Source organism: Zerene cesonia, chromosome 27 (assembly GCF_012273895.1).
Source record: "Zerene cesonia ecotype Mississippi chromosome 27, Zerene_cesonia_1.1, whole genome shotgun sequence".
Lineage (NCBI taxonomy): Eukaryota > Metazoa > Arthropoda > Insecta > Lepidoptera > Pieridae > Zerene > Zerene cesonia.
This window is the reverse complement of record NC_052128.1, coordinates 4,572,487-4,581,849: the sequence shown is the minus strand read 5'-3', so window position 1 is coordinate 4,581,849 and position 9,363 is coordinate 4,572,487. Positions and strand designations below refer to the sequence as shown.

The 9,363-nt window shown below is 32.6% G+C and overlaps 1 protein-coding gene across 1 annotated transcript in view; it reads right to left on the bottom strand.

Moving 5' to 3' along the window:
• Positions 1–1,402, bottom strand: part of LOC119837499 — a 34,029-nt gene extending 32,627 nt beyond the window's left edge. The window contains exon 1 of the mRNA XM_038363098.1: positions 1,255–1,402. The gene's annotated coding sequence lies outside the window, so the exon portion shown is untranslated. The remainder of the gene's footprint in view (positions 1–1,254) is intronic.
• Positions 1,403–9,363: the final 7,961 nt, after the last annotated feature.

Genomic DNA, 9,363 nt, shown 5'->3' with positions numbered 1-9,363 from the left:
TAAAGACTTTTAAACGGATTTTAAACGCGATTTATTCATTATATTATTAACCCGACGTTTCGAACACTTTACAGCGAGAGTGGACATGGGGAGACTGATAAAATGTAGACTACTTTTAACACTAAAAGATTACATGTACACTAATCACTATAACAGTTTTTAACACACTTTTATTAGCTTTACCTGTGTTTTTATATGTTCACATGTTCGTATGTAAACACCACGTTTAGCTTAGAACCACTTTTATCGGACAGATTTAATTTTAACTTTATACACTTATTACGAATCGGTGACAATACAATAATTTCATAAGTTTATCTATCATGATAACGACCAAAAATTAAATAAAACAATTTAGTTGATTCTATCTTTAAAGAGATTTAAGATTTTTGAAACCATATTTACTACATATGTTCGTATCTATTAGTATTTGAGTATCTATGCAGTACAAAACAGGATAGTACAATAATCTTAAGCAGCATCCAACCTACTTCCCACTGCGGCCGTCCTGTCACGCCAGTTATAACTCGCCTTGACCCATTATTGTATAGGAAATAGTTCACGGCCAAGTATGGGACTATTTATTTGAACGTGTGTCTGTTACTGCTGGTAGAGTTTCTTAAGGATGTGTGTTCAAACCCAATGGAGGCTGTAAAATACTGACCGGGAAGACTAACCTCGTTGTTGCAAAATTAAACAGATGTTCAATGCTACCAGGTGTTAGAGGATATGAGACTTCCTCTAAACGTGAACAATCTTATACCAAGTTCCCCAAAAAACTGTTCTCTAATTTAGTAATTTAATTGACTCTATGTGAGTTTGTGTTTGTAGGTAAAACTTATAAAATACAGTATCAACGAAGGTAATTTTATGCCAATTATCGTTCTGATGTACATTGAGAGAATATATATCAAATTTATAATATTATCCTAATGTATGAAATCTAAACGTTTTGTAAGGAGGTACCATAGACTATACATATTTGTATGTCTACTTAAGATAAGAAAATAATAGTCACAATCCTCAATCTTTGGAGAAAACCCACAGAATAAGTCGCAAACGTAACGTGATGCATTTGTGCAATAAACTGATAAGAGTGTTTATTTTGATATGTATATTTATTGATTGCATCATGTTTATGGCGCACAATGTTCAAACAAAGATACATATTATACGAAGAAATGTGATTTAAAACAAAATACAGTCAATTATTTATCACTTCTTTTTTCTTTATATTAAAAAAAAACAACTTACCAGTCCGAATTAACTAAAAAAATGACGATTAAATTTTCCCTCCGTTTAAAGCACTTTTCGAAATTTAAAATTCGATCGTGTAAATTCAAACGAGAAACGCGCAGGTCCGACCATAGACAGCCATGAAGCGCGCGCTAAGTTCGCGCCACAACTGACAGATGCGCGCGCAACACAGCAGCTGATTTGAAGTACTCACTTTTCCATCTATAAACAATTCTATACTCTATGCTGCACGATATATGGCAGGCTTTGATTTAGTCATTCAGTATTACCCTTCTATAAACCATATTATGCCTTCATGAAAAGTGGAATAAGAACGAAATTTGAACAAATTTAGTTTTGGTCCAGGATTTCATAGAATGTAAAGAGGTTTAGGTGCCGCGTTGATATTGTTGCGGTATTTTAACGTGTTTTCGTCAAATCCATTAAGTTTGACTTGTTTTCATTAAATATATATTACGTTAATATATTAATCATGTATGTTCTATGCGTTTTCTCTCTATACAACTTTAGAATTATTAAACATACTCTGCACTGTAACTAACAATTAGGTAAAATACCTAAAGGGACCAAAGTATAAATACAAAATATTGCAGGTTATCATAAGTATGTATGATAGCATCTTTACTAAACATATAAATGCAACAGTATATTTGTTTGTTTGTCTTTCTTTCGCATTGCAACAGAGCGATTTTGTCGTATGATTTTTGTATCTAGAGATAGTCAGGAGGCTAGAGAGTCATGCTAGTTTTTATCATGGTAGAACATCTCATTCCTGGGGGTATATTCTATACCACGCGCACAAAACCGCGGCTGGAAGGCTAGTATCAGATTAAATATTTGAAAACACAATTTTTATCTCCTCTTCATTACATATTTCAACGAAATCACTTTTAAAGCTTTTAAAACAAAATATTACAAATCGAAGCATCTTAAAAATTTAAAGGCTGCTTTATTAATTTTTGTTTTAATTAAAATCATTGACCATACGTAGATACCAGCAGTTCTAAATATTAAGTGACCATGAAGCTATTTTGCTGCTGTACCTAGTAAAAATAAACTTTAGTATTTATCAAATTAGGAGAGTAGGTTTGTTCTAATCGACGTTAGAGTATTTGATAAGTCCCTAACAATAGCGGGGATCATTGAGCCCTTATCAGTTGCATTCAGGTCAGCTACTGTGTGTGTTTACTCGTTTATTATAATCAATAATTATAAAGCTAGCTTACCCCGTTGATTTTAGCTGTTTGTAAACATTTTAATACGCAAATATGTATATGTTATGTTCATAAAAAAATGCACTCACAAATCAGTTAATAATTGCTGAATATCCTCATATCTAACGTACATAAGAAAGCTGAAGGTAATATAAGCTTGTAAAAAAGGAAAAACATGATTAAGAATCGACTGTACACATTTAGTTGAGATCCGATTAGAAAGAGAGAGTAGATAGTTCTATAGGCTATGGAAGTTCTTGAAATGAGTCCTAAGCTAGTTCTCATTTTTTTGTATCATTATATTATCATTAAAAATCCACGATCGTGCGCACAAAAAGTAAAAAGGATCCTTCCAGAACAAACCAGGCACGCCACACCATGTATCCCTATAATAGATTATTTATTATTTACATTCCTTGAGCCTGGCGTGTGGGTTACGGCCATCAACCATTCGTTTCGATTGTTCTATTACCATTTACGTGTGGTTCCCGTGACGTAATCATTGGATGCCCTTAGGCCCTTAGCTTTTAATGCCACATTTGTTTATTGCGTATATATTCATGCGAAATCGTTTAAACTTGGAATATATATGTTTGAAAAAAATTATGTTCAACAAATATGAAGGACTTTTGATGTTGCCATAAAAAATAGTCAATGTTTTTTTTAATCAATAACATGATCGTTATATATGACTAATAAATATAAAATTAAAATACCACATCCCTTTATAGATGTTTTACTTTTGTTTGAGTGAAATTTTAAAAATAAAAATCTACGAAGTGCGTAGACTTGCTACGCTGTTCTCTACGCGGTGATTCTTAACCTTTTTAACCGGATCACAACTTCTGGATAAGATATGTATAGCTTAACTGTCAGATAAAATATCAGATAATGTTATGCTGCTATTTTTCATGAGCGGAGGTGATCGCTTACCATCAGGCGAACCACTAGCTCAGCTGACCGCTTATGGAATGAAAAGTTGGTAGCAGTGTACGCATGCCGCATAGTCTTGACGAAAACTGTGCTTATTAATTATATACATTACATTAATTTTATTTATTTATATTTGTTCTGTAACAAATAAATTGAATCGAATTGAAATGTTACTTATTATCACTAAAACGGGCCCTTAATTTAATAACATTAATGAATTTGTCACCTGCTAGGTACAGTTCAATGACATACACCTGATACTTCCAAATACAGCAGCTGGAATAGAAATGTTATTAAAATCCTTATTATTTTCAAGGACATATTAATTATAGTGAAATCATTGCCTTGTAAATATCTGATTTATATTAACAGATACAATTAATTATATAATAAAAATAGCAGCTGCCTGAATACATTAACATGATACTAGCTATCAGCCTCCGGATTTGCCCGCATAGCCAAAGGATAATTTCTTAACAAACACAAAAAATACAGTCGAATTTAGAACCTCTTTTTGATGTCTGTTAATAATATTAACATACCTATTGTTTCAAATAGTATAAAATACCTTATCTATTCGTGATAACTTGTACAAAATATATGCAAGTAGTTGCATATTATTTTTCTTTATTCAACGCGCAAAGTAATAAAATAAACATTATCGTAATAAAATTACCGTTTCAATATCGCTTTATCTAACTTCCGAAGACCACCAGAAGCGCTACGATGTTAAATCAATGCGCATACGCACATAGCATTTCATATTGGAAAGTGCATGACGGTTTTTTCAATACGACTTCAAAAAAGTGAATTTCTCAATTCGAATGTATTATTTTTTTTACCAACCTCGCATGTTAAATGGGCGATTCAACACCTTAAAAATTAATAAGTTACCTTACCTCAACACCTTAAAAAAATAGAGTTCAAAGTTTAAACCAGTACTTTCTCAGATCAGCGGTCAAACAAACCAATTCTTCAGTTTTTATCATTAGTAGTTGATGGCGTCAGTAAAGCTGATGGTAAATATTTGAGGGCAATTAAATTGAGAGCCTCGTATTTTGGAGTATAACGAAGGTTAGTAAAAGTTTTAAAAAGTTATATTCAATCAATGTATTCTAAACAAAAAATAGCAATTAACACGTACTCGAAAACAGACATACTGATATAATTAATCAAAAATAAAAAGGACTAAAACTACGCTACGGCAGGACTCGGGTCGTTGCCCTCACGAATCGTGAGAGTTTCACGCAACCATCCTCTTTTTATCCCGGAGGGACGCATAGACCGTCTCATATTCAGATAATTCGAGAACCATCCTCGACATTTTATGTGATATTGAATGTACAATGGTTTTTCAATTACAATTTCATTATACGAGATATGTTATACAATTGCAGATAAATTATGTTCTGAGAGCGGGCGTCGTAATGGAAAATAATCTTACTGGGTTGTATTTGTTGCCCATATACTGGCAAGATAGTTAAGAGATTTGAAAATTGCTACTACTAAAATATAATTAGGATTTGGTTACGAGGATTTCTCTATATTTATTAGGAGCGTATATTTTTAAGGCGTATGTTATTTCCTTTAAATATAATGACGATTTTTTTATTACATATAATAGTTATACGCTTCCCTTAAATTGTATCATTTGCTTTAAAATATACGCCTTCCTCATAAAATCAGTAGAACAAACTTAAAATGCATAAAAGCTTCATAACCTAATCGTTAATTATATTTTCAGTAGTAGAAATTTTGTGGATTTGCCTACATATCCAAAGGAAAAGAGAGATAGTCCCCATTTAATTACCGCCCTCTTGGGATTTGCGGTATTAAAACTATCTCTGTAACAAATTCATCAAATAAACCCAGTAGTACCTGAGATTATCAGCATTTCATATTTCTATTTTTATACAGAAGTATAGATACTAAGATCCAGTATGTGTGTACATAGAACAAATTAAATGACTTTTCCTTAATAATCAGTGTGGTTCCGTAAGAACAGTCCTTAATGAGTGACAGACATACGGACATACGATTGATGTAGCATTATTTTTCTGTGATCCTATGAATATAAGTAATTTTATAATACGGACTTAATTTTGCACCTGATTGAAGGCAATGACCGCAAATGGACACGTTTGTAATTTATAATAAATATTATACATTTTCATTCTAAACATTAGTGTCTGATCAAGCTGATAAAAACAAAAGGGTCGAAACAAAGAGGGTATCGGGCAATGCCCTTACGAATATTCATAAACTATTAACAAAATTGCGTACGATTACAAATTAAAATAGTTTAGAAGCTAAGCTACGTTCACGTGAAGAGTTTATTTTTTTATCTACACTTATATTATAAAAAGAAAGCTTTTGTATTTTTGGATGATCCACGCAAAAACAATTGGACCGGTTTCAATAATTCTTTCGCAATTAGAAAGCTGCAACTTCACTGTAGACATAAGCTATATATGTACCACGGGTGAAGCCGGGGCCAACAGCTAGTACATTATAAATTTACTATAAATAAGGTGTATGTCAGTACAAAGATAAATACTTATATTAAGACTTTTATGTACATATATATGAAAGCACGTTTATGTTAAATTTCGATTACAATGTAAAAAAATCAATTCGTTCGAAATCAAATAAATGTAATGATAATGACACATGTAAATCTATATATATAAAATTCTCGTGTCACAGTTTTCGTTGCCATACTCCTCCGAAACGGCTTGACCGATTCCTCTGAAATTTGGTAAGCATATTGGGTAGGTCTGAGAATCGGCCAACATCTATTTTTTATCCCGATATTCCTACGGGATGCGGACTTACGCGGGTGAAACCGCGGGGCGCAGCTAGTTCTCTATAGAATTCAATTGACAATTGTTAATGCTCTGAGTTTCACATTTTCGTCAGCTATCTATGTAACTAACTAACTAACTAACAACGCCAATTTTTAAATCTCACTTCCCATTCCAACAAAAAACAACACGAACCACATGTTTAAATGAAGCACCAAAACGCGAAGTCAGCATATTGCCTACATTGTTTGACGCACTTGATTAAGCAGATGTTTCTAATATGTTATTTGGGCTTTGCCCTTTATTATACACCTTTACTTCTATCGCATTTCAATCAGTATAAGTAATTAGATGGAAGAACAGATTTGTTTCCTTTGGACTTTATGGTAAAATACGAAAATGTCAGTTTTATTCAATTTTTGTTAATTATTAAAGATAAGCAGTGGTGGCTCAGTGGTGAGAACCTCGGACTTCAAAATCGATAAGTCGGAGTTCGAGACCGGGCGAGCGTGCAGGAAATAAATTGATTTTTCAATTTATCTGCGCATGTGGATAACATCACCACTGCTCACGGTGAAGGAAAACATCGTGAGGAAACTTGTTTTCTCTCAATATCCAATATGGCTGCCTTTTTGTAAATACGTGCCAAAATGTTATTATGTATTTAAGATTATATTCTTAATTTTTGCTTTGGTGTATACTGTTACATAAACAATAAATAATAATCTATTTCCTGTTCCAAATCTCATCCCAATCAACCCAGTTGTTCCTGAGATTAGATGCTTTCAATCAAACAAACTCTTCCGCTTTACATATTAGTCAAGATTATGTATGGGAAATTTTACATTCACACATATTAAATTCACATGAAAACAACTATAGAATCATATGAAAATCTTTGATATACATACATACTTTTGTTAGATTATTGTACATATATTCTTATGTTATCTGATTTAATACATCCTCACTAAGATCCATGCATTCATTTCAAAAGAACAAGGAACCCCGATGTACTTCAAAGATCGTTACTCGTTATATTCTATAAATCAATGCATCAGCCCCTCATTTGATTGCCAGTATCTTTTGAATCCCCTAAAATTGCATCCTGACCATTTCCGTTGCAGCAGCTGCATAAAAACAATACGTTATTACCGAATTACATTCAACTATCGGAACAAACCACAGACAAATTTATTTTTTCGACGATTTAAAATTCGAACGCTGGCAAGCATTCTATATATGCAACCAGAGACAAATAATATTCTTAATTCAAATTAAATTCAATCAAGCGGCTGTGGACTAATGAGAGCATATTGTTTTTGGCAGTGCATTGACCTTACCACGTGTATCCACACGTGTGGAGGTTCCTTTGTCCAAATCTTTCCTTTTTTAAAATCCTTTCTAAGCTCTAAATTTTGAGGAGGGCTAGGAAGACGATTGAACACGAAAATATATGGAGTCGAAGCTGCATCAATGTTTAATGTAAATATTAAAGGTTATTTTAACAAGTGGTTTTATACAATCAAAATTTCCAAATGTATCTATTATTACTCCGAAAACTATATCATTATTCATATATCGGTACAAAATTCAACATAAACTTTGATTTGAGGTATAAATTTTTAAGAACTTTATTTTCAAATTCAAATATTTAATATTTGCGTTCCACCTTTACCAATAAAAAGCAGCGAAAAAAATGTAATTGCGTCTCCATTTCTTTCGGGTCCAAGTAATCGTGTGACCCTAAGGTTGCACTTGTTCAATACAAAAGCCAACCCTCTTACAACTTCTTATTCAACTGCGACATCGTAACTCCGTTCTTTATCCTCACTACAATACTCCTTTCTGTCCCATTTAATGATCCTTTATATAAGTATAAGTATAGAGTCGATTTTCAAAAATATACCATATAAAAATAAATGACGTCAGAGGTCACAAGCATTGTTATATTCGATGACGTCATAGGGACGTGAAATGTTGGAGTGAAACGACGTTCATTTTTTATTTATTTATTTGTCACATATCTGAGTGACATTAATCGAAAGAGTCATTAATCGTAGGCGAATAAAACGTGTATGATATACGTCAAGTTATTTGTGATTATGGACATTTCATATTTTTACCGACTTCGAAAAAAGAGGAGGTTCTCAGTACTGCATTTTATGTTATGTTACCTCTTTAACGGGTAAACCGATTCTAATGTTATGATAATTGAAAGGTAAATTGTTATATTTGTATAATGTTTCCTCATTCCTTTATTCTTCATTTACTTATCTTTCAACAGAAGAATTTAAAATTCTTCTGTTATTTTCGCGACAAATATAGCTTCTTTCTAATTCTTTCAAATGAATTCATACTAACTAAAACGAGAATATAAGAGAGTTTATAAAGTAGACATATATGTTTTTGTACACCTAGAAATCAAAATAAATTCCGTCTTGTGTATAGGAATGGAATGGATGTATAGAGATGGTATAAGTGATCTAGGCGTGTTGTGAATTCTCATCCCATATCTGATCTATTTTGTTAATTTAATTTTTGTATTGATATCACTTATTTTCTTTTTTCGGAACCTCATCTATGAAAGAAAATTTGTAATAGTATTTTTCATTTCTTTGTTGATTAAGAAGCTCTGTATGTTTAATGAATACTTCTTTTTTAGACCCCTATTTTAATAAGATAATATTAGAACTGAATACACCGATAAAATCAAAGTGTGAACGATATACCAAGCTTGTACCGTTTATGTGGTGGTGATATCTAAGCTAGATCAATGCATTACTCTTAAAGAAGGCATATTAAACAAGTGTTGCCATGGCAACCTCATTTCACAAAACCCTACCGACAACTCGATACAACCAAAACCGCAGCAAAAACTCACATAAAAACCAATGAAAGTGAGAATTAGCTCCACAGTTTTTTCTGTTATCCATTTGATTCACATTGAAGGAACCGCAGTCCTTTGTAAAACCGCGGAGTCGTCTTGACTACATTTTTTAAGTAATTTTTGAGCACTTTCGCTTTCAAGCACGTTTACTTTTGTCGGTAGCTTTTTGTCGAGTAATGGAAGCTTATCAGGGCTTGAAGGACCCGCGGGAATTGGAATTAGACGTGACTGGTGTGGGTTGACTTGCTATCTGGCCCGGCTTCTG